Here is a 25,028-nt window from a genome sequence, read left to right on the forward strand (position 1 = left end):
TGGCCCAGGAATTTCCACTTGCCACAGCCAAAAGAGAAAGATTAAACGGAGGATTCCTTCCAAGGGTTGGGACCCACCGATCCTCTGGTAGCAGCCTAGTGCATCAGAATGACACCTCCTCAGGGAGGCAGTGGGGGAAGGTGGCCAGGGTTGGTGGCCTTGTGCCTCCCAGGTCAGCCCGGGGGCTTGCTGGGATGGATGAGAGAAAGCCAAGGGAGAGCAGGGGGTGAGAGGGACCCACCCCCTAGGGAGCCTTCAGGAAAGGAAATGGCTTACCTCTGACTGGTCTCGTGAGGAAAGAGGTGAGGAGGGCAAGCCTGAGGTCATCACGCCTGGAGGAGACTCCCTCACCCCAGCTGTGGTTTTCCAGAGCCTTACTGGAGAGCCAGGGTCTTCAGCTTTGGACTTGACCGGGTGCCTTCACTTGCTTGCTCTGCCGTATGACCTTGATTGGAACCAACGCTCTAGCACTAAAGTTGCACTTGGCAAGCTTCGCACCGGCTCCTCAAGTTGGAGTCCTGTCCCACAAGAACATTCACTGTGAGTTATCAGAGGGACTCGTGCAGGGGGCACTGGAGGCCAAGGCCAGCTTGAACAGCATTGTGGAACCAGAGCTTTCGACTTTGTTAGCGCTCCTGAGACACTGGGACGAGACCCCTGGGTCTCTTTCTGATTTGATCACACTTTTTTTTTTTTTTTTTTTTTTTTTTTGTCCCTCAAGCCCTGAGAGCAGAGACTTGCCAAGAGGAGGGTGGGATGGAGGCTGATCCTGGATACTTGCCAAGAGGAGGGTGGGATAGAGGCTGATCCTGGATCCTTGCCAAGAGGAGGGTGGGATGGAGGCTGATCCTGGATCCTTGGGTGCTGAAGAAAGGAGGAGATGGGCAGTCAGGAGAGCTGGAAACCAACCTGGCTGACTGCGCTGCCACCGCCCCAGGCCAGCCATTCTTGGCTCTAGGAGGTTCAAAGTCTTTAAGAAAGACTCCCCTCCACCCCCAAAGTTTTTATTTCCAAGAGAAATAGCTTCTCTCTCTGCATGTTTCCTTCAATGCTCAGCAAGCCCTGTATAAGCACACGAAGGCTGTAAACCTGCTACTTCGCTGGGGCTGTTTATTTCCAGTCGACAAATATTGTGCCAATGTTCACTTCAATTAGGAGACACATTTGACAATCTGACTACTCCATCTGATGCCTCAAGGGCAAATTTCAGCTCTTTCAGGAAGGGATGGGCCAATAAGGGATCCTTATGAATAAAATATACAGACAAGGAATATTCACGGCAGTTTGGGGACACCACCTTCTGCAGCCAGGAGACTGAAATGTCTACATGAAAAAAATTCACATCAATAAAGCATGGGGCTGGTTCAGCTGGAGGGAGGCTGGGAATTCAGAGTGAAGGCTATAGGGCCTGCTTGCCCTTCGCCTGCCTGGAGTTGGAATTCAGTGAGAATCAGCACGGTGGAGCCTAAGACATTTGTCATTCTAAGGAAGAAAGCGTTACAGCAGAGTTCAACTCACGAAGACTCTTACTAGTCTTAGTCCAGCTTTTAAAATCACCCTAGCAACTGGAAGTCTTCTGTGTTTTCTCCCCTCTTCCTTATCACCCTGAAGGCAACCAGAAAAGCAGCTCAGCATCCTCCTTTACAAGCTTTCTATGCCCTGGAAGGTGGACGTCAAGGACCAGACCCCGCTAATAGAGCAAATCCTGCTTTGAATGGACCCTGGATCCACGTTACCTGTTTCCTGGCAGCAGCAGAATTGGGGGAGTGGATGAGATCCTCGGCTGCCCCACTCAGCTGCCTTGGACAAATGCTGTCAGCTCCCAGGGCTCCTGTGTCCCCATCAGGGCCGAGGGAAGTCAGTTCCTTCCTCATCTCACAAGGTTGTCACGTGCTAAGAGTGGAAGGAAGGGAACGTTTGATAGAAATGGCGGCACCTTTGCTATTTAGCTCCTGTTTCCTGAGCTGACCTGATCAGGGGTGCAGTGAACTCCCAGGGACAGCTGGGTCACAGATCAAACAAACAAACAAACAAACAAAACCCTTTAGGTCAATGCATCTCAGACTTCACATTCATCTAGTTCCTTTGTTAGTTTACTGGGTTAGCCTAAACACTTGTTGGTATATTTGTTTCAAGAAGGACCGCACTCAGCTCTACATAAGCTTATTAACAGAATATGATTCTGTTTGTATTTTAATATTAGCAACTGTTAAACGGTCTATTCTGAAAAGGGCATATTCTCAACAGCTATTGTTGGAACAGAGAGGAGTCTCTTGAGTGACCATCAATACTCTACTCTTTGATCCTTAGGACACTGTTATTGCCAGTGTGATGAGCAAATCTCATGGAAATTAAATTTCTTTATCATAGGGGGATTCCTGGATTCACACTAGCATTTGGTAAAGCTCGAGTTATTCCTCAATTGTCTGATTTTCTGTTATTCATTCCTTCATTCACTTGGCAAACCTTTATCGGAACCTAGGATGGGCCAGGATGCCGGGGAAGCTACGAAGACACACTTTCTTCCTCTAGGAGACAGAAAGGCAGAGAGCCTCATGCACGAAGGAAGTGAAGGGAAAGAGAGCACGCAGCTCTGTGCAGGCATATTTGATCTGAGCATGTGGGTGACAGGATATTAAGCAGAGAGCGATTCGTGTGCAGAGGCACAGGGTCCCCGCCAAGACGGCACGGCTCTGGGTTTGAGAACCGGCCTTGGTTTTTATCCCTCCTCCCCTGGTGCCCCCTCCTTTTCACCTCTCCCCCCTTCCTCTCCCCTGCTTCCCCTCCTCCTTCCTCCCTGCCACCACTTTCCTCCTCAGTCCCTTCCTCGCTTCCGCCCTCATACTTGAGCAATCATTTTGGTCTCCTCTCCAATCCAGGTATATCCGAACAGAAATATACAAAAAAAAAAAAAAAAAAAATCAAACACCCAAATTTCAGGCAGTGCTTCAATAAGCCCCATGATGAGAGGGGATGGCACCCCTCCTCCACCAGTGACCAGCCCGGAGACACCCCTGCCTCCCCCTTGGTCTCCCATGTGGGGAGACCCCTGGTGAGACCCATCATTCTTGCCTTCATCCCAGCCACCGGGCTGTATTTTTTTCTACACGCTTGAAAACCTCTTTGAAGACCCCGGGGACCTGTGCTGGACGTGCAGAGGATGCCCGAGTGAGCAAAGGAGGCACTGAGCCGTTGGAAGTTCATCAAGAACCCAAAGGCAGAGGTGCGAGGACAGACGTCATTTACATGTCCTCGGTTGGCAGCACTGTCCCACGTCCAGTATGGCCAGTCATCTCTGCAGCCTTCACACATCTCCACCGTCAACAGGAAAATCACGATGCAAGTCTAATGAGAAGAAAAGTTCCATTGAAATTATCGGGATTCTTTCTGTCTGATCCATGTCGCCCATACTGCCCTGGAAAGCAGAAATTACTAACTATTCTCTCCTGCTCTGGTTTTCAAAAGTTTGTAAAAGAGAAACTGCTTCCGATATGGGCCCCAGAAGCCCTAGGGTGCGCCCTTTCCTCTCCCCCAAATTCATCTGGCTGTGCTTTTGAGCCAAACAACGTACCTCCTCAGACTTCATAAATCGTCATTCCTCTGCCCGTCCAGAGAGCAGAAATTCATGACTTCATCTCCATCAAACAGTGTAAAACCCCAAACAAAAATACATCTGGACAGACAAACAGGATGCCAGGTTTTGCTTGATGAGAAGGGAAATAGCTCAACCCTGGCCCCTTGAAATGAAGGCTTTATCTCAAAACATGTTCATGGCCCCTTAACAGAGTCGCCGAGACCAGCGCCGCTTATAATATCCAACATAAACTAGAGATGGAGCTCATTTTGCTCAGTGTTTTGTGACCTGGAAAACATTTTGTTGGAGCCTTTAAAAAAAAATTAGCCCATGTTCATTTTTCCCCCCCTAAATGCAATGATCATCATTTTCTGTTCCTTGAGCCCAGGTGAACAGCTAGCCAGGGAGCTGGTGCGGGGGGAAGGTGGCCTCGCAATTTCCCGACACGGTTAACAGGCCGTTAAAATTCTGTCCTGCTCAACCTTCACGTCCGTGTTCGGGAATCAGAGGCTAGAACTACGAGGGCAAAATAAATGCACATCCTGCCGACCAGTATCTGCGTGTAAAGTGGACGGAAGAGGCAGCAACAAAGCACCGTTCACTGGCCGGTTAAATCATCCATTATCCACCAAACTGGATACTAAGGCGAAATTCATCTGAATACATATTTTTCCTTCAAAAGAAATTTGTTTGCTTGTGTTCTGTAGGTAGGTCACGTGTGATGCATTTTTAAATAGAAGGAGATCCATCTGGAATCTCCCCATCGAAAGCAAAAGCAAAAGCAAAGGTGACCCGAGCTGAGGTCCTATCAGGCCGAAAGGGAAAACCTCAAACTGTTGATAATTCTCCCCCAGCTCCTCTCACCAGGGCTGCCTTGTAATGGGGGGGTGGGGGGGGGCGTAATTTGGGCCGAAGCAGCAGCAGGCACTATGCAAATGTTTCCTTAATTGTATCCCAGCCATTACTCAATTGTGGAGGCTTTTAAGATAATTTATTAATATTCTCTTTACTGTGGATGAAGCGGAGGGCTGCTGTGGGTTTTGGTGGGACGTGTGTATGTGTGTGTGTATTTCTTCTTGAGTTATTTATTTGATAATGATATTAAATATTAGAAACTCTAACAGCTGGTGTGTTTATCCTGACTTGAGTGTATTAACCTCTTTAGCCCTTTTTTCCAGAAGAAGGATTCGGCATCACAGATTTGACTGTCAGCTGTGGTGCCTGGCGGCCCAGCCGACTGGCATCCTGACAGAATCGAAAGTCCAGAGCGGCAAGTAAACACGGATGACATTGCGGGGAGAGAGCACATGATAACTTGAGGCACCTGCAGCTGCCTGCACCCAAATCAAAGTAAGGGCTGAGCTCACTGGAATGGAAAAACACTGCATTTACCGGGAGTGAGTTGGCGCTGTGTGAGGTGAGGGAGGCGGGGGCTCCATGGACGGCAGGGGAGGGGAAGACAGCCCTGAGCGCTGGCGTTCTGCCCACTGACAATACTCAGCTCAAGTACCTTGAGGGAAAGCCCTGGGTCCTAAGGCCCCTTGTGTCCCATATGGTGAGTGAGGACGGGCTGACAGGTCAGTGGGTGAAGGATGCCCTGGGGTAGGCTGAGCCACTGGGTAGCACAAAGGTCAGGTTCACCTGCAACATACGCGTCTAGCCCTGGATCGACCCTTTACTGGCTGTGTGACCTTCAGCCAGTTAGTTATTCTCCTGGCCTCAGTTTCCACATCTGTAACAGGAAGATAATTACACACAGTCATGGTCGCGGTGAGCCACAGTCAAAGGACATAATGAATGTGGACAAAACATGAACACAAAGAATTACTGGTTTCCTATTTCCCTTTACCCCACGAGAACTGACTTGGGCCCCTTCCCACCTGGGGCACGTCCAAGCTTGGGCATGGACTTGAAGAGGGGGAGGATCCCCCTCTGGAGTGTGGGGGGCTGCTCACCCCATCTTCTGGGCCTGAGTGTCCCTGGAATGATGACACTGGCAGGAAGGGTAAGAGGTGGTACAAAGCAGTGCTGTTGGGGGTCACAGGCAAGACTCGCTTAGAAGAGACACGTTCTCTTCGGGCCCCCGCCAGAGTCCCCGGGCCCCCGCAGTGTGAGATTTGCTGCTCTCAGCACCCAGATCACGGCTCGGCTGCCCATAAACACTAGCTGGTGTCGGCGAAGGCTTTGAGGAAATCACGACGTTCAAGGTGTAACTGACCCAAGCGGAGGAGACGCAGCATCGGGAGGGATGGAGAGCCGGGGGGCGGGCTGGGGTTGCTTTAGGGCAACAGATAAGGTGCTTCCGTTGCTCCAGAAAGCCAGGGTTCTTCCTGTTTAACACTGTGTTTGGCCTTCAGGAGGTGCATGCCTTGGTTAATGAATGAGTGGGTGAACTGTTGAATAAAAACAAAATCCACATCTGCAGTGGAGCAAGTGTTGGAAGCACATTTCCATGAGCCGCTGCACTTCCGGCAGAGAAGAGCCACTGCACTTCCGGCAGGGAGTTTCCGTGTGCTGGGCAACTCATCCCAGAAGCGCTTGAGCTCATCTGTACCCAAGGCCTTGAACCCTTGTTCCCTCCAGCTGTCACCACAGAGGCCAAGGAAAGCACAGCCTGACCACATGCCCCAGGCCTGTCCTGTGTCCTCTGGGACCCTCCCTCCCTGGTGCCTCTGAGACATGACACACTGGGGGGACCTCTCGGTGCCCACCCACATGCAGCTGTAAAGCACGGAGGAGTGAATGCCTTGTGCAGGGCAGGAGCTAGTAGAATCCCTTACATGTCATGAAAGGCTCCTAGAATATTTTTTCATCACTTAACTTGGGTACACAAGGATTAATACATTCTCAGCACACATTTGCACTATGGATTAAAAAGTTAAGCAAAGACAATTGAACTAGATTTGTTGATTCATCTCCCCGTCTATTTAAACCAACCTGAAATGTCCGATGGATTTCAAAGCTACAAAGGCTGGGGGACAGCAGCGAGTGGCTGTGGAAGGATTCGGAGCTCCCAGAAGGCTGGACGGATGCAGACTCCCAGCTTCTTTCAGAATTCGTCCCCCTCGCGGGGATCGGGGTGGGGGCAGGGTTTGTAGTTGGTACAATCTTCTTCCCAGTCTTCTCCACGCTCGTCTCTGCCCCCTCTGTGAACACAGACAGCAAGGTCATTCATGCACATGAGGTCATTCAAGGTCATTCATGTGAGTCAAGGTCATTCATTCATGTGAGGTAAGCATTCAAGCTGCCAATGGTGAATCAATTCTATAAACAGTAACTGAGTACCGACAGAGTCTTTGCTCCTGGGTCATGATCTGGGGTGGTGGGGAAGGAGTAGATTCGTGGAGGCAGTTGGGTCTTCTAGCTGCATAAGGCCCTTGGAAAGAGGTACAGATGTAAGTGCTGGAGGGGCTCAGAGAAAAAGCCTCCCCACAAGGCCAGGTGGTCCTGGAAAGGCGAGGGTAAAAGGAGTCTGTGATGTGGGAACGCGGAGAGCGCGTGACCGTGGGAAACATGGTGAGAGATGTTCTGTGATGGGGTAAGAGTGGGACTGTCTGGGGGGCAGAGGGGCAGGACAATCCAGTGGGACCCTGGGAATGGCCCCCTTATTCCAGATCCAAAGGATTCCGTCTGTGGCTGCCTTTGGCAGAGCGAAACAGATTAAATTTTCTTGGACCAAGTGATCTCCACAGACAGACACCTTCGCTACCCAATCACCCAGATTGAGGGTGTCTCCACTGCCTGCTCTTCCCTACACTGCAAGGATCAACCCATAGCCAGGAGCCCTCACTGGATCCACAGATGAGATTGGTATTTTGCTCCTAATATGATGTTGGCCTTACACCAAAATAGCCTTTGCCTGAATTCTGACTCTTCTCCCCAGTTGTGGGGAAGAAGTGCGCTGTCACTGGAGGCGGGAGGGTAAGGTGGTGTTGGGAGACTGGGAGGGGAAGAGAAGGCCCTCTGTCCCAATTCAACAGCAATCTACGACCCAAACTTGGAGCACAGAGAGGCAGTTGTCTCTTCTTGGCACATCTATTTTTTTTCCTTTTTCCTTTTTCATTGAAGCATAGTGTATTCACAATGTTGGGTTAGTTTCTGGTGTATTTCAAAGTGATTCAGTTATTATTCTAAGAGATGAAAGTCTGGCTGGAAACTGAGGATTCAGGTTTTAAGAATGGCTGAAAGCAACCACCTATGTCTCAGAAAGAGGCAATGAAGGATCCACTCTTTTGCTTTGTTCTTGGTGATGAAGAACTCTTGGCTTGGACGTAGGGGTGAATGCAGAAGGAATCTAAGTCTTGATCTGCAAGACTTGAGAAAAAGTCCCAGTCAAACCTGTGTACTGTTTCCTTCCCTCTATCCATTTTTAATTCTCTTCCCTCCAGGTGCTTAGTGCCTTCCAGCAAAGTCAAGGCCAATCAGTTCAAATTAGAGCTTAATCTTTATCTATAATTCTTTCCATTTGCATTTTGGCAGGCCTCTCTCCTTCCTCCATGGATCAATGCTTCATTCAAAGGAATGACTTTCTAATAGTGGAATCCCTAGTGATCAGCACCTTGTGAGGGGTGGAAGTGGGGGTATAAAATCTTTTCCTGCTTTTCCTTTAACTTTGCCATATCAACACGGTGAGGTTAGCTCTAGGTATATGTCAGCCAACTGACCACAGGCTAAACTGGGCCAACTGCCTATCTTTGTACATCAAGTTTTATTGGAGATCACTGCTACTCCCATTTTCTTAACATATTCTTTACGGCTTCTTTCAGCCCTACAATGGTACAGTTGAAGAGTTGGGACAGAGACTGTATGGCCCACAAAGCCTGAAAATATTTACTCTCTGGTCCATTACAGAAAAGATTCGCTCAACCCAGTGTAGATTCACACGTATCTTAGATTTACTGTGAGAAACCTGGGTATTGTCCAGTCAGAACCTGCTTTGACCCTATCAAAGGATATCTCCTCTGGAAGTACAAGGAATGAAAAGTGCCCTATGTCCAGGCATTTCCAAAAATAATATGGTGCGACTACAAAATAAAGCCTTTCACATCCTTTATCTCTTTTAAGACTCACGATGACCCCTGGGGTAAATATTGCTAACCCGGTTTTGGAGATAAACTGTGGCTCTGAGAAGTTAATCAGGTGCCCTGTGTCTAGCAGAGGGTAAAGAGTGCAGGTAGGATTCAAATCCTGCTCTAGGATGTGATCTTAACCAGTTCTCTCTACCTCAACTGATGGCAATTACTCCCATGAATTAAGCATTTATTAAATACCAAGTACTATGGAGTATGACTTTCTCACATTTTCTCATTGAACCTTCAGACCAATTCCATCAGACAGACATTTTCAGCCCTATTTCCTATGTGGTCTCCATAGCTTTTATAAAGTGTCCCCAAACTACGAAGCACAACAGCAGCGATCAATGACGACCCTTCATAAACCCTTCAGTGCCACGATGCAAGTCAGGTCTCTTTCCCTTCCCAGCAGTTAATTCTGTTCATCCCCGGGGAATGCATCGGTTCTGCTACTTTTTTCCGGCCTGGGGGAGCTCAGCCTTCCCCATCCGTTTCCCCCATCAGGGCAGCTGGACTTGTCTTGCAGAGTGGCAGGTGGCAGAGGGACTCGGGGTGTCCAAGCGGGAGGTGGGAGTGACAGAATGGACCAAAGCATGGTCTGGCTGAAAAGATGAGAGGAGTGTGGTTTCTCAGCTGCCGGCGTGCTCTGGCTCAGGAAAGACGTCAGCACTGGTGTTTCCAGCTTTCCAGCTTCCCGATACGTTAGAGCCACTGGGCCACAGAGAAGCACCATTCCGGGCAACTGCAGCGCCAACACAGCATGCTCTTGCCTGCTCTCCAGCCCTTCCCAACCCGTCCTGCCTGCCAGGATGATTTTATCTTCTCTCACATGACTCTGGTGTTAACGCATTATACCACCACGGGCTCTTTGGGCCAGATGCACTATGATCATCCATTGTCTCTGTAGAAAATTCATGGTCAGGCAGCAAGTGGCTAAAATTGTTATCTATCTGCTCCTTCCAAGACCTTCAAGATACCCAGTTCTGCTGGGGGCGGGGGGTCAATGAGAAGAACAGAGTGATTCTGAGGGGCCATGTGCCCAGCCGTCTGGATCTCTTGTTCCTTGGCTCCTCCAGGTACTTTAGTTCTTCTGGTTCTACATTCTCAGTTCTTTCCATGACTGGCAATAGGGTGTTTTATCATTACCGACTCTAGCAGAAAAGACGGAAAGTGGGGTTTGAGAAACTGCAATCAAAAAGAAAGCATCTCCTTGGTTACTGATTCGACCCTGGAAACTCGGCAGGGGCGGGGGTGGTGGAGGGGGGCGGAACTCTATCATGCTTGAGTGTAAGTGCAGCTGGAATCCCATCTTTGGCCCTACCTGTCATGGTCTCTCCTGAACCCCAGATTTGCACAGGCAATTGTCTATGAAATCTCCACCTGGAGGTCCTTCAACCCAACAGGTTCAAAAGAGAGTGGTTTCAGGTCTCGCCATCTACCCAGTCTTCCAAGTCAGCCACTTGCCTGTCACCCCTGGCACATCCTCTTCCAGCCCGTGTACATCCATTCCCTTATTCAGTGTCCCAGCTTGGACCTTCGTCATCTCCCCTGGACTGTAATCACCTCCCAGCATCCCCTCCAGCTTCTAGGAACCTGTAGACTCTTTGTCAAACTAGAGCAGAGGTCAAGATGTCAGTCAAGACAATGACTACACAGAGAGACGGAGAACTGGAAACAAAGATTTGCCCTGCAACTTTCAGTAAAATGAAAGTTTGAAAACTGACAGGTGTGTGAAGATGTGATTCCGAAGATGTGAACACTTGGGGACTAGCCAGGCAGTCAGCCAGGTAGATGGATCATTTCAGTAGGATGCTGTCAAGGCTGTAATACACAGTACAACCTCACAAAAGAGTTCATAGATGAATGCTTACTATGCACCCAGCACTTGCCTTATCTCCAGCCATTATCAACCCCACTTTAGAGTTCCCATGGATTGGGTGACCTGGAACAGGTCTGAAATGTGGCAGAGCCGAGGAGACAGTCTGATCCTGGATGTGAAAAAGTTCAACCAAACCAAACCAAACCAGCCCAACAAAAATGTACCTTGGCCCAATTTCTTCTGCTAGTTGCTCTTTCATGTCTCTGCTCTCTTCTCTACCAAAACCCTTCAAAGGAGTGTCTTTACCCAAATTTTGCTGCGATAGAATCGACATATAGCGTTATATTAGTGTAAGGTATATAATGCAATGCTTTAATACATTGCAAAATGATTATCACAGTAAGTCTAACATCCGTCATCTCACGCAATTCCATGTTTTTCTCGTGATGAGAACTTTTAAGATCTACTCTCTCAGGAGTTCCCGTCCTGGCTCAATGGAAGCAAATCTGACTAGCATCCACAAGGACACAGGTTCGATCCCTGGCCTCGCTCACTGGGTTAAGGATCTGGCGTTGCCATGAGCTGTGGTGTATACAGGTCACAGACATGGCTCGGATCTGGTGTTGCTGCGGCTGTGGCGTAGGCGAGCAGCTACTGCTTCAATTCAACCTATAGCCTGGGAACACTCTATGTGCCACAGATGTGGAGCTAAAAAGATTAAAAGAAAAAAAAATCTACTCTCTCAGCACCTTTCAAATAAGCAACCCAGTGCTGTTAACCACCGTCACCATGCCGTCCATCACATCCCCGGGAATTAACTGTCTTGTAACTGGGAGTTTGTACTTTCTACCGTCTCCACCGATTTCGCCATCCCTCACCTTTCACTTCTGGCAATCTGTCCTGTTTCTGAGTTTGTTTGTTTGTTTTCAATCCACATATAAGTGAGATTCCATAGTATTGGTCTTTCTCTGTCTGGCTTACTTCACTTAGCATAATGCCCTCAAGGTCCATCAATGCTGTCGCAAGTGACAGGATTTCCTTCATTTTTATGACTGAATAGTCGTCCGTTTCATATATATATAAAATACAATATATATACACGCAACTTCTTTATCCACTCATCCACTGATGTTAGATTGTTCCCACTATTATAAATAATGTTGCAATGAACATGCGACTGTAGATATCGCTGAGAGAGTGATTTCATTTCCTTCAGATACACACCCAGGAGGGAACTGCTGGATTGGAAAGTGCTTCTATTTTTAACTTCTTGAGGCACCTCCATCCTGTTTACCATTTACAGTCCCATCGACAGGGCACAGGGTTCCCTTTCTTCACATTCTCACCAATACTTACATCTGTCTTTTATTTAAAACAAAATTTTTTTTTTGTCCTTTGTCTTTTTAGGGCCATACCCGCAGCATATGGAGGTTCCTGGGCTAGGGGTCAAATAGGAGCTACAGCTGCTGGCCTACACCACAGCCACAGCAATGCAGGGTCTGAGGCACGTCTGCGACCTACACCACAGCTCATGGCAACGCTGGATCCTTAACCCACTGAGTGAGGCCAGGGATCGAACCTGCATCCTCATGGATACTCGTCAGGTTCATTAAGCTCTGAGCCACGACAGGAACTCCAACATTTGTCTTTTAAATAATAGCCATTTTAGCAGGTGTGAGGTGCTATCTCATGGTGGTTTTGGTTTGCATTTTTCTGATGATTAGTGACTCTGAGCCTCATGTAATTGCTGGCCATGTGTATGTTCCCTCTGGAAAAATATCTAAATAGTTCTTCTGACCATTTTTTTTAAAAAATGGAATTATTTGGTTTTTTGCTATTGAGTTGTATGAGTTCTTCATATATTTTGGATATTAACCTCTAATCAGATATATGATTTACAAATATTTTCTCTCATTTCATAGTTTGCCTTTTCATCTTGTTGATGATTTCCTTTGCTCTGCAGAAGATTTTTGATTGGATGTAGTTCTACTTGTTTACTTTTTGCTTTTGTCAAATCCAGAAAAAAAAAACAAAAAACTATTGCCAAGACAGATGCCAAGGAGCTTATCTGCTGTTCTCTTCTACGAGTTTCATGTTTTCAGATATAACATCCAAGTCTTCAATCCACTTTAAGTTGATTTTTGTGCAAGGGAGTTTTCCATATTAGTAATTCCTCTCATTTTCTCTTACACTCCATCCTGTTCAGTGTTTGTCTCCACGACTCTTCCAGAACTGCTCTTGACCAGGTCGCCAGTGACCTCATCTTGCTAAAAGGAATGCTAACATCTTGGTCCTCTTGGTCATCTTCCTTGACCTTCTCATACCTCTTGAACCAGGTCCTTTTGATACGTTTCTTGACCTGGCTCCAGAACCCCACTCCCTCCTCCTTCACAGGTGGCTCTCGCTCAGCCTCCTTTGCTAGTCTTCTCCTCTCCCCAACCTCGTCCTACTGGAGTGTCCCAGGGTCCTGTTCCCAAGAGTGCCCCTGGCCTGGCTGTCTTTCCATCTTGACTCACTCCCTTGGTGATGCCACTCAATCTCATGGCATTTAAATATCATGTGTATGCAAAACCACTTCCAAATTTATAATCAAAATTCAGAGATCCCCTCCAAAATAACTTTAGATGTGTACTTGACATTCCTCTTGGATGTCTATAACAGACACCTCAACTCAACACGCCAGACACAAACCCCCTGATTTCCCTTGAAAAACCTCCCTTCTGTCTGATTTAGGAGGAACTCCGCTCTTTCAGTGCTGAAGCTTCAAATCTCAGGCCACCAGCAACCTATCAGGAAATCTCCTTGGCTTTGTCTCCAGATTCTATTTGGAAACAGACCACCTGTCACCACCTCTACCTCTGCTACCTCCATCATTCCGCTCCTCCTCCCCCCGTCTGTCCCCCTGCTCTGCATTCTCTTCTCTACACAGCAACCAGAGTTAGCCTTAACAAGTAAGTCAGATTAGGCCATTCCTCTTCCTGAAATTCTCTAAAGACTCCCCATTCGTCTCAGAATAAAAGCCAGAGATTTCACAAGGGCCAATAATACCCTATGGGTTTGAGAGCCCAGAGCTATTCTCACTCTTGGCCACCCGCATGCACCCTGATCCGGTCACACTGGCCTCCTTGGTGTTCCTCAGACAGCCCCACCACAAGCCCCATTGCACTTAGCAGTTCCTCCTGCCTGGAAGCTCTAGCTCTGGGTATCTGCAGAGCTGAGGTCCTCCTGCTCCTGCAGTCTTGGCTCAGGTACCACCTCCTCCAAGGTCTCACCCTGACCAGCCACAGAGTGCCCCCAACTCTGCCCTCCCAATTCCTCCTTCTCAGCTCTACTGTGCCTGTTTCATAGCATTCATCCCCTTAGAACATACGCTAAACTTGCTATTTCTTGTTTAGTGTTTAGGCTCCATCTCCCCCCACTGGCACAACAGGGGCTTCAAGAGGGCAGAGATTGTGTCTGTTTGGTTCACCATGTCATCTTAAGCATACAGTCATGGCACATAGTAGACAGCCAATACCCATTTGCTGAATGAATTACCGATTCATTAGTCTGTCACACTGGAACCACGGAGGCAGAGGAAGATCCTACAGCGGGTCTTCATCGACCCAGAAACCTAGTGGGCACAAGGTCCCGGGTACAGGAGGGAAGGGGATCAATCATTTCTCCGCATGCCCTTCTCCTGCGGTGGTGTAAACACAGATTTAACCCGAGCATCCTTCAAAGCACTGAGCCTTCCCAGGAGAAAAGCGCTGACGAAGTTCAGGAGGATGGGAGCTGCTAAGGGTGAGACTTTGATTTGCAGAATTTCAGTTTATTGGACAAGCATGTCCAGGGTGCTTTCCTCATCGTGGGACTGGCTCCCTTTGTCCTTCCTCTTCCATCCCGGCCCCTCAGCTACACCCTGCGATCAATCCTCTTCCCTGGGGGACCAGGCGGGACTCGGTGCTCGGGCGAGAACAGCAACACAACCCCAATCGATGCTGAGATCAATGCTGGTGTTTGAAATCCAAATCTGCGGCATTCACTTCGTCCGGGGGCATTTTCCTCAGCTGATGGGGACTCCAGGAGCTGCAGCCTTTTTCCCTCTAAATTGAAAGCGATTTTTTTCAGTCACAGTAGTGGGTTTCTGAACTGCAAACCGGAGAGGCGTTTTGATTCCACAAACAGCCCCCAGAGGAAACCATTTCAAGCCCGACATTTTTCTTCTTTAGCCAAGGGACCCAATCGCATCATCTCAAAACTCTCCTTCCCCCAGGCCTCTCCATCCCTTACACACGCACGCACACACACACACACACACACACACACACAGAGAGAGAGAAAAAAAAAAAAGCCTACCTTCCATTGAACTAACTTAAATGGGAAATAAAATCAGTTCCTTTGGCCTATTTTCACTCCATCAGAATGAGGAGGGGAAAAAATGGATTCTAAAGAAGAGTTCTAATGACCTTACCTGCTTAGAGCTGCAAACACCAGAGGATCTTATTAGCTGAAAAGTCTCTTTTGTGTTCGCATCTGTCTAGGTAGGGACACTGCCGGCGTGTTTGTGTTTGGCCAGGGCTGCCCAGCCGCCCAACGTCCTGTGGAGAGAGGCACCTTGAAGTGCCCCATAGCGACATCACAGAGCCCGGGGCTGCCTATCTGGGTCAGCAGAAAGCCAGCTCCCCACAGGCAGCCGGCACTTCCAGGGAAATTGAGGATGTGTTAAGAAATGCATGCTGGTCCCTGGGCTCTTGTGACCCGCAGCTCTCACCTTCCCTTCCCCAGAAAGACAGAGGAGTCTATGGAAAGGAAAGGGGTAGGTAGCTTCTAGAAAGAGCACTTGAGGAGGAAAAGTCAGGGAATTCCTATCGGGGTGCAGCGGAAATGAATCTAAGGAACCATGAGGTTGTGGGTTCGATCCCTGGCCTCGCTCAGTGGGTTAAGGATCCGGTGTTGCCGTGAGCTGTGGGGTAGGTTGCAGATGTGGCTTGGATCTGATGTAGCTGTGGCTGGAACGTTGGGCAGCAGCTGTAGCTCCAATTTGACCCCTAGCCTGGGAATTTCTATATGCCGCAGCTGTGGCCCTAAAAAGCAAAAAAAAAAAAAGGAGTAAAAGTCAGAAAACATGCCTCCTCACCTCATCCTTGCCTGGCTTTCAAAAGCTGTCTTTCCTAAAATTGAAATATTTTTCTATTCTACTTAGAATGGATAAGCAATGAGATCCTACTGTATTTCACAGGGAACTATACCCAATCTCTTGGGATAGAACATGATGGAAAATAATGCAAAAAAAGGAATGTATCTATAGGTATGACTGGGTCACTTTGCTATGCGGCAGAAATTGGCACAACCTTGCCAACCAGCTATAATTTACTTAAGAAATAAATTCCATTTAAATTAAAAAAAAAAGCTGTCTTTCCTGATGGAAACAGGGGGTGTTCCAGGACATCCCCCACCTTGGGAGAACACAGAATCCTGGGATATCAAGAGGTCAGTCGATTCATCCCCTTCCCCATTCCCATTTTACAGATGAACAAACTAAGGAGCAAAGAGGAAAGGCTATTCAGCAGACAGGGAGCAGAGCTGGGCCTGACTAGAGTGCAATTCACTTCAGAATTTGCACATAGGAAAAACTCACGGGGGACAATATTTGGTAGGGGGCAACAGGGAGACTTTTTTTTTTATTTTGCTGGAATGTGGTTAATTTGTAATGTTGTATTAGTTTCAGGTGTCCAGCAAAATAATTCAGGGGTGTGCGTGTGTAAATATATGTATTCTTTTTTTACATTCTCTTCCATTATAGGTTATTATAAGGTATTGAGTCCAGTTCTAGGTGCTATAAAGTAGGTCCTTGCTGCTTCTCTTACATATAATACTGTCTATACTTTGCTACCAAACTCCTAATTTATCCCTCCGCTCCCATCTTTGGTAACCATAAGTTTGTTTCCTATGTCTGTGAGTGTAGTTTTGTAAATAAGTTCACTTGTATCATTTTTTTTTTTTAGATTTCACATATAAGCAATATCATATATTTGCCTTTCTCTGTCTGGCTTACTTAGTATGATAATCTCTAGATCCACCCATGTTGCTGCAAATGGCATCATTTCATTCTTTTTTTTGGCTAAGTAGTATTCCACTGGCCACATGTACCCCATCTTCTTTATCCGTTCATCTGTGGATGGATACTCAGGTTGATTCCATGTCTCTGCTATTGTAAACAGTGCTGCTATAAACACTGGGGTGCACATATCTTTTTGAATTACGTTTTTCTCTCGATGTATGCCCAGGAGTGGGATAGCAGGATCATACGGTAACTCTATTTTTTTTTTCTCTTTTTGCTTTTTAGGGCCACACCCATGGCACATGGAGGTTCCCAGGCTAGGGGTCTAACAGGAGCTACAGCTGCCAGCCACAGCCACAGGCACAGCGATGCAGGATTGGAGCTGTGTCTGCGGCTGACACCACAGCTTATGGCAACACCAGATCCTTAACTCACTGAGGGGGGCCAGGGATTGAACCCACAACCTCATGGTTCCTAGTCAGATTCGTTTCTGCTGTGCCATGATGGGAACTCCCCTATTTTCAGTTTTTTGAGGCATCTCCATACTGCTCTAGGAGACATATTTGGAAGCTGCTTTTGCAGGCAACATACTGATTTTTCCCTAAGAGGCATGTTTATTTGGAAGGCCTTGCTAGAAGCTGATAGAGTTTATGGAGGACAGGAAACACTTCTCTCCTCAGTACCCTTCCGGCTCACCAGAGATCTGGAAAATTCTGATTCCTTATCTAAAGCATCATCCACCCCTCCTCCCTGCTTTCCAGGGAGCATCTTGTAAACAGAGATACTTATCCGAATCCCCTTCAGAGCAGCTCCTGGAGTGGTGATCACTGCCCTGCTCTGGCTCAGGCTGGGTGACGCCTGGGGGTTCAGAGTGCCTTGCGGCCCATCAGACTCCTAGATGGCAGGGAAACGACTGTCATTCACTTTTGTCTTGCTCAGAAATTTCAGATCCCTCGGCTGGGAAGGGCCTCGTTTCTCTGCTCACTCTACCTGGACCTACCCTAGCATTTTCTCCTCCAAATAGTTATTTGCAGCCCCCAGCTCTCAGGGCTTCCTTGGGGCTGCTTTGCAGGAGCCTTACCCCAAAGGGCCCACTTCGTGAGCGAAAGCCCTGCGGGGCCTGGCAGCTTTGCCCAGACTCATACCCCCTAACCCTGCACACAGTTTACAAGAGGAGCCATCCAGGGCTCAGCCATGGGTCGTGTTCCCTGTCCTCCTGAGAAAAGACCTCTGAGTCTGGCCTCGGTGCTGGCAGGTTGAGAAGCTTCATAATCGAACTAGAGGCCTTTACTATCAGGGTTTCCTTCAGCTAGAACGTTCTTCCCCTTCCTCCTGCCCGGAAAACTGTGCATTTACACACAGTCTGTCCTCCCTAACGAATGCTTCACAGGACCCCAAGCCTGGGGAAGACTCTGAAAAAAAGACGAAAAGAAAGATTCTAAATCAAATAACTCGCATGCCATTTTGCTCTAGCCCCACATCAACTGACCAGAGCAGTCATACACTAACCCTGTCGAGCAGCAAAATCGTCTGAGGCTCTTTTTCAAGATGCAAATTCTTGGTTTCACCAGAATCAGGATTCCTTAGTGCTTGTAGAACTATAGGGGTGGGATTGAGCAGATTTTTTTTTTTCCAGCTTGTTTCTTTTCATTTTCATTATATTAACATGTGCTTTGGTTCAAATAAAAAATTTACAAATCCAGACGGGCTTATGAAGAAAAGCAGAAGTCCCTTGATCTCGTCTACGCCCTCCCAGCCATTCCTCTAGGCTTTTATCCCCAAAGACGACCGACTCTCCCTCCTCCTTCTAGCTATTTTGATGAGTACCCTTGTGTGTCGTATAGCGCATCTCTGTTATTTTCAGTTCAGTTATCAGCTTGAGGTGTTGTCTATCATGGAAGAGGATCTGGCTCATATCACTTTCCTTCCCTTTGTCCACCCCCCCCCACCCCCAGAAACGAGTATGTGATTCCTCTCTGTCACCCAAACTCCTCAGCAGGGAGCAGCACACTCACGGGGCCACTTCCTGTCCGTCCCCACCCCGCCCCCCAATGCACTATCCACAGACAGTGCTGGCAAGAAGGGTGGGGGCACCACGCCTGTCCATCGATTGATTCTACAAGTTGAAAAAAATCAATAAACGGTATTTCTGCTACGATGCTCCTGTCTGTGTTGTTCTCGACAGAGCCGGGGACAGTTTGTCCTGCTGTGCATGCGACTGGTAAATAGGGGACAGTGTCAGGACGTGGGGTTGTACTGGTTCTTGGACGATGTCCCCACCCCCATATATTAATGTTTGCAGCAATCAAGTACAAATTTTCTCACAATTAGGGAGGCGTCCTTGACGCTCCATAAAGGTCTTAAGAAAACAAAATTCTGGAAGAGCGCCTTTCATCCTTTCCAAAAAAGGTGGGTTTAAGAAAGAGACTCACAGACATAGAAAACAAACCGTATGGTTGCCAAAGGGGAAAGCTGGGGGAGGGATATATTAGGAGTTTGGGATTAATATTATATATAAAACAGATAAACCACAAGATCCTACTGCATAGCACAGGGAACCATAGTCAATATCTTGTAATGAACTATAACGGAAAAGAAACTGAAAAAGTATATATATATACACACACACACACACACACACACACACCTATGTGTCTATATATGTGTATATGTCTAACTGAATCACAGGGAACCACAGTCAATATCTTGTAATGAACTATAACGGAAAAGAAACTGAAAAAGTATATATACACACACACACACACACATACACACACCTATGTGTCTATATATGTGTATATGTCTAACTGAATCACAGGGAACCATAGTCAATATCTTGTAATGAACTATAACGGAAAAGAAACTGAAAGAGTATATATATACACACACAGAGACACACACATGTGTGTGTCTCTGTGTGTATATGTCTAACTGAATCACTTTGCTGTATACCTGAAACTAACACAACATTGTAAATCAACTATAACCCAAATTTTTAAAAAAGGAGGTGGTAATTTAGTACCTTCTATATTACGTAATGGAAGAAAGCTGTAAAGTACAGATGTTGCTGTTGCTGCTGCAAAGATACCGCCTCTGTGTTAAAAAGAAAAAAACCAGCAGATTGATGAAGAAGGCTGTCCCAAGACTGTACATGTTACTCTTGATGACCTTGACTTCTGCTGGATATGAACATCTTCAAGGACTGACTTGTCCAAGGAGAAGCAGAACCCCAGTGTTCACTGAGAAACTAACTGTGATTCTAGCTGCAAATGCCAGGAAATAATTATTTGTGCTAATATTTTTCTTAGGATTATTCCTGGTTTTGTTAGAGCTTTAGTTACAAGTTTCTCAAGTTTTGAGTCACCAGCCAAACCCTATTTTTCCCGTAAGCCCTCTTATTTTTATTGTGCAATTTTGTAGATCATGAAATAGCTCAGGAATGCCTATAGGGGAAATGCCTGATTGTGTTATAGCAGAAATGCCTTAGATTTACCTCGTAGCTGCGTTGATATGGCCACTGCAACATTCAAAAGAGAGTATTCCTGGAGGCAACTTTGAATAAACGATTCCTTCCTTTCTGCACGTCATCTTTATCATCTTCTCAAGTTTCGAGCTCTCTGCCACCATCTCGAATCTGTTAATTACTGTTATTCCTAGAAACTCATTTTGCTCCACCCTAGACAGGTTGCTCAGGCTCAACCATTCTTTCCTGGGCTCCACATCTTCCTCTTCCTTGGTTTGGCCACTTTTATTTACTGGCATATGTTCTTAAAAAACATCCTATGAAAGAGGGCAGGAGGATTCTTTGGAGTCCTTGCATGTCTGAAAAGGCTGTATGTCTAGCACTTCACTGAAGATTTGGCTGGGTTTAGAGATCTAAGTTCAAAAATTTTGCCTCTGAATTTTAAAGGCACTGATCTATTGTCCTCAGCATCTAGCATTTCTGAAAAAGAGCTAGGATACAACATGATTCTTCTTTCCGATTTTTTTTTCTGCAAGCTTTAAGGATCTTTATTCTTACTGTTCCAAAATGTCCCATGTGTGTCTAGTTGAGACCCTTCTTACTCACTATGCCTGGCACTTGATGTTTTCCACTGATTTTGTTGATCTGTTTAGAGATCAACAAATTACGGTATATCTATCAGTGGAAAACTACTCAGCAATAAGAAGGAATTATTAAACGGCACAAATGAATCTTTCCACAGAAAAGAGAATCCTGGACTTAGAGAATAGACTTGTGATTGCCAAGGGCGCGAGGGAGGGAGCGGGATGGATTAGGAACTTGGGGCTAATAGATACAGACTATTGCCTTTGGAATGGATTAGCAATGAGATCCTGCTGTGTAGCACCGGGAACTATGTCTAGTCACTTATGATGGACCATGATAACGTGAGAAAAAAGAATCTATACATGTGTGTGTAACTGGGTCACCATGCTGTACAGTAGAAAATTGACAGACTACTGTAAACCAGCTACAATGAAAAATAAAATAAAAATCATTACATATAAAAAAAAATATATATATAGGCAACAACTTGGATGGATCTCAAGGCCATGATGCTAAGCGAAAAAAGACAATCTGTAAAGGTTTCATGCTGCATAATTCCATTTATATAACATTCTCACGCCCATAAAATTATAGAGATGTGAGAGAGATCTGTGGTTGCCTGTGGTTAGGGTTGGGGAACAGTGTAACTAATAAGGGGTGATATGAAGGGGCTGGAACAGTTCTATAACCTGATTGTGGTACTGGTTCCTCAAATACACACATTTCATAGAATTATATACACAGACCAGATATACATAGTAAGGAGAGAGAGAGAAACTGTAAAAACTGATGAAATTCAAAGTTGTTAGTATTGTTTATCATTGTTTACATCCACATCAGTTTCCTTGTTTTGACAACTTAGAATGCGTACGTAAAATATTTTCACTGGGGGAAGCTGGGTGAATAGTATCCAGAACTCTGTATTAGTTAACGTAAACCTGTTGTTTACTTTAAAACCCTCTGGGCTAGTGATTCCTAAATAATTTCAAAATAAAAAGTTATTTAAAAAAAAAACAATTTCACAAGAAACAAAGCTGTGCAGGTGATTCCAATTACCTGTAATGCTAAACTAGGCTCTGAGAAGTCCTACAAAAAATTCATCCCATTGAACTTTGTTCAAACCAGCATTTACTAAGCTCATTTGGTTAAGGAACCTCTTTGTGACATGATATTTAGAAACATACTCTGGAAAACTCAGTGGGAAAGGATGAGATAAGAAATGTCACTATTTCTGCAAACAGGCACTTCCTTGAAAGCTTAGCAAAGGGTGTAGAGTCCTCCATCCTCACCAGCTAATCTATAACTTCAGCTGCCTGATATCTTTCCCATTTAAACATATTTTTTTAACTGAGTTTCCAGAGCTGTTCTGCCCAGTGTGGGTGCTCTTAGGACCCACGTCCAGGTCTAGGACTTCAGGGGTGTGAGACCATCTTGCAAAGCTCTTCCACCAAGTAACCTTGGCCATAGCTTCACATCCCTGGAAGCTTTACGTCTGGGACCCTGTTCAGAACACCTCCAGCTCAGTCTGGGGTTAATGTCACAGTGCTCAAAGCAAATCAACCTTGCATTCCAAGATAGGAGATCTAGTCATCAGCCAACTCAGAGAGTGGTGTCAGATGACAGAAATCTCTCTGGCCGGGCAGGTGGGGAGCAGGTTATTGCCCTGGACCTTTTTTCTTGCTGTAGATATAAAGGCAACTTGATTTGCTTGGTTTACAGAGCAGGGCCCGGCTGCTGCAGGCGGACCTGTGCCGACTAGTAAACTGGACCACCGTTCCCTAACGCAGTCCCAAACACCGCTCTGCTTGCCCGCATCGACCTCGCCTTGAACTTCTCTGGAGTTACATAACCTTGCCTCCCCTCAGTGCTTTTGAACTCTGTTTCCAGAAGGCCAATTTGCACTGACTTGTGTTTTTTGCTGAAAAGCCTGGAAAGTCCCTGTCACAGGCATTATCAGCTGCATATGCAACCTTGGGGATTCACACTTGTGTTGTTTTGAAATCACGTGTAACACTAAGGTAAAAGTACCTGTTTCCAAGTAGCTGAAAGCACCGTTTTGACTCCTCAGTAACTGGTCAGTTCAGATAAAGCTGTCAAGCTGCGTGTGCCCCAGAACCAACCTAGATCTTTGTCACTGTGATTAGGAATGCCTTTTGGGGTAGGATTTACTCTTTTCTTAGAAAAACAACTAATAATAACAACCAGAAAAATCCCCACACGATTTCACTGCCCCGGCCCCAAGTTCAGAGCCGTGCACACAGCTGATAATCAAGAAACACGCAGCTCACCTGCATGGTCTTGTAGACGTCAGAAGAAGTCTGGCTTCCAGGTCAAGGGGCTGGATCCTGGATTGTTCCTACATGAGATGAGAGTGTTAAGACATCAACACTGTGGAGAAATAGGCACATAGCAAATTACACACAGGCCAACATGTACGAGTGAGTCAGGAGCTGCTGCGCTCAGTGGAGAACAGTGTGAAGGGGCTGGAAAGCCCACCTAATCAACTCAGTGGGCCTCCAGGGCTGCTTGGAGAAGAGTGGGACTACCTCTGGGTGACACCATTTTGGTTTCTCTTTCACCCCTATTACTGGAAAAAAAAGGAGAAATCCAGGAAGACCTGGGATCTGCTTAGAATGACCAGCTGTCCTAATTTGCCTGAGACTGGGGGTTGCCCAGGATGCAGGAATTTCAGTGCGAAACTAGAACAGCCCTGGGCCAACCTGGGAGGCTTGGTCATCCCACTGAACATCCTTAGAGAATGTGGATTCGGCTGGTTAAGGTCAGAGGGATGTGAGAGATGGGAAGGGCCTCCAGGCGTGTGGCAGAAAAACCCGAGGTGACCCCTCGCCCCCGTGACCCCACCTCCTGGTGCTCACACCTTGTGCAATTCCATCCCTTTTAGTGTGGGCAGGATCTGGGACTTCCTCCTAACCAACTGAATGGGAAACATAGCAGATACCACTCCATGTTAGCAACCTGGAGCTGGGACTCTTCTTGCAGGCTTGAGCAAGTGAGCAGTCCAGTTGGAGAAGCCCACATTGCAAGGACATGTGGGCAGCCTCTAACCAAGAGCCGGCAAAAAGTCACACAGCTGCAAGGAAGTGAATTCTGCCAACAGCCGGATGGGCTTGGAAACAGACTCTCCTCCAGTGGAGCCTCCAGATGAGAACACAGCCTGGCGGAAGCCCTAACTGCAGCCTGGTGAGACCCTGACCAGAGGACCCAGTTAAGCTGTGCCTGGACTCCTGACTCATGCACGCAGGGATAACGGAACGTGCATGGCTTCAAGCTGCTAAGATTGTCGTAATTTGTTCCACAGGCACAGAAGATGAAAATGAAGTGTTTTCAAACATATCGCTATGCCTTGAGTGCTCACACAGGAGAGGGTTCATATCCCCCCTCCCTCACTCCTGGGAAGGTGGCCCAGCCAGGTGTGGGCCCGATTCCCTGAGCCGAGGCCTCCGTGACCACGCTCCCTGCTCCACGGACAAACCACACAGCATCTGGGAGGACCGCCTTGTTTCCAGACTAAGAGTCTCAACATCAGAGAACCAAGGTTTTAAAAACTGGTCACTTCTGACTTAGCATCACTCTCCTTGTGTGGCGGCGACCAGCTTTCATTAGGATGTTACACCGGCTTTTAATGAATTGTCAAGTCTGGAGTGAAAACTCACCTTTCGCAAGGATTCTCTTCCTTCCTCTCTGTCTCCTTTTCTTCCTTCCCTCCCTCCCTGGCCTCCTCCTCTTTCGGGTGCACGCATTTCTCTTGGTCGGAGAAGAGGGTAAAGGGATTAGAACATCAGCATTGTACCAACGGGTCTATAACAGGAATGAGGACCCTGCTCCGAGAAATGGAGGGAGGACCTCCAACAGGATAACTGACAGTTTCCGCATTGCGGGCCAACCTCAGAGCGCCTTTGTTGGACTGGCCTGGCCCCCACCTCAGTGCAATTATCTATTTCAGAACTTAGTGAGGGAAACAGAAGCAGGGCAGCACAGAAGTCTGATGCACCCACCTGTGAAGCCACAGCACGTGGGGGTTTGGGGGGGTCCCTTCCCAGCTCCTTGTCACCTTACCCCTTAGACCTAATATCCCAAGGCAACTGACTCGGTCTCAGATTAGCCTATAAAATCAGGAGCTGCCCTGGGTACTCTGAGCTCTGGAGCAAGGCTGCCAGCCACTCAGGGCTATTTCCAGTTGGAGCAGATCAGGGAAGCATCCAACTCTCCCCGACTTCCCCCCCACCCCGCTTTCACAAAAGGACTCACCTGACTTCTCAATTATGGGGCAGCCAGTGCCCCAGGCATAGGAATGAGATTGCTTCAAAACCATGACATGGGGGAGTTCCCGTTATGGCGTGGCGGAAATGAATCTGACCAGGAACCATGAGGTTGCAGGTTCGATCCCTGGCCTCGCTCAGTGGGTTAAGGATCCAGCGTTGCCGTGAGCTGTGGTGTAGGTCGCAGACGGG

At 47.2% G+C, this 25,028-nt stretch overlaps 2 long non-coding RNA genes across 2 annotated transcripts; both read right to left on the minus strand.

Moving 5' to 3' along the window:
* On the minus strand, nt 685-2,696 carry LOC110262308. Its single transcript, XR_002347127.1, has 2 exons — nt 1,737-2,696; nt 685-864 (listed from the first exon to the last, which is right to left on the minus strand). It is a non-coding gene; the product is annotated as an uncharacterized LOC110262308 (long non-coding RNA).
* Nucleotides 4,505-24,837, minus strand: LOC110255529. Its single transcript, XR_002336013.1, has 3 exons — nt 24,231-24,837; nt 22,845-22,912; nt 4,505-6,720 (listed from the first exon to the last, which is right to left on the minus strand). It is a non-coding gene; the product is annotated as an uncharacterized LOC110255529 (long non-coding RNA).

This window comes from Sus scrofa, chromosome 9, assembly GCF_000003025.6.
Source record: "Sus scrofa isolate TJ Tabasco breed Duroc chromosome 9, Sscrofa11.1, whole genome shotgun sequence".
Classification (NCBI taxonomy): Eukaryota; Metazoa; Chordata; class Mammalia; order Artiodactyla; family Suidae; genus Sus; species Sus scrofa.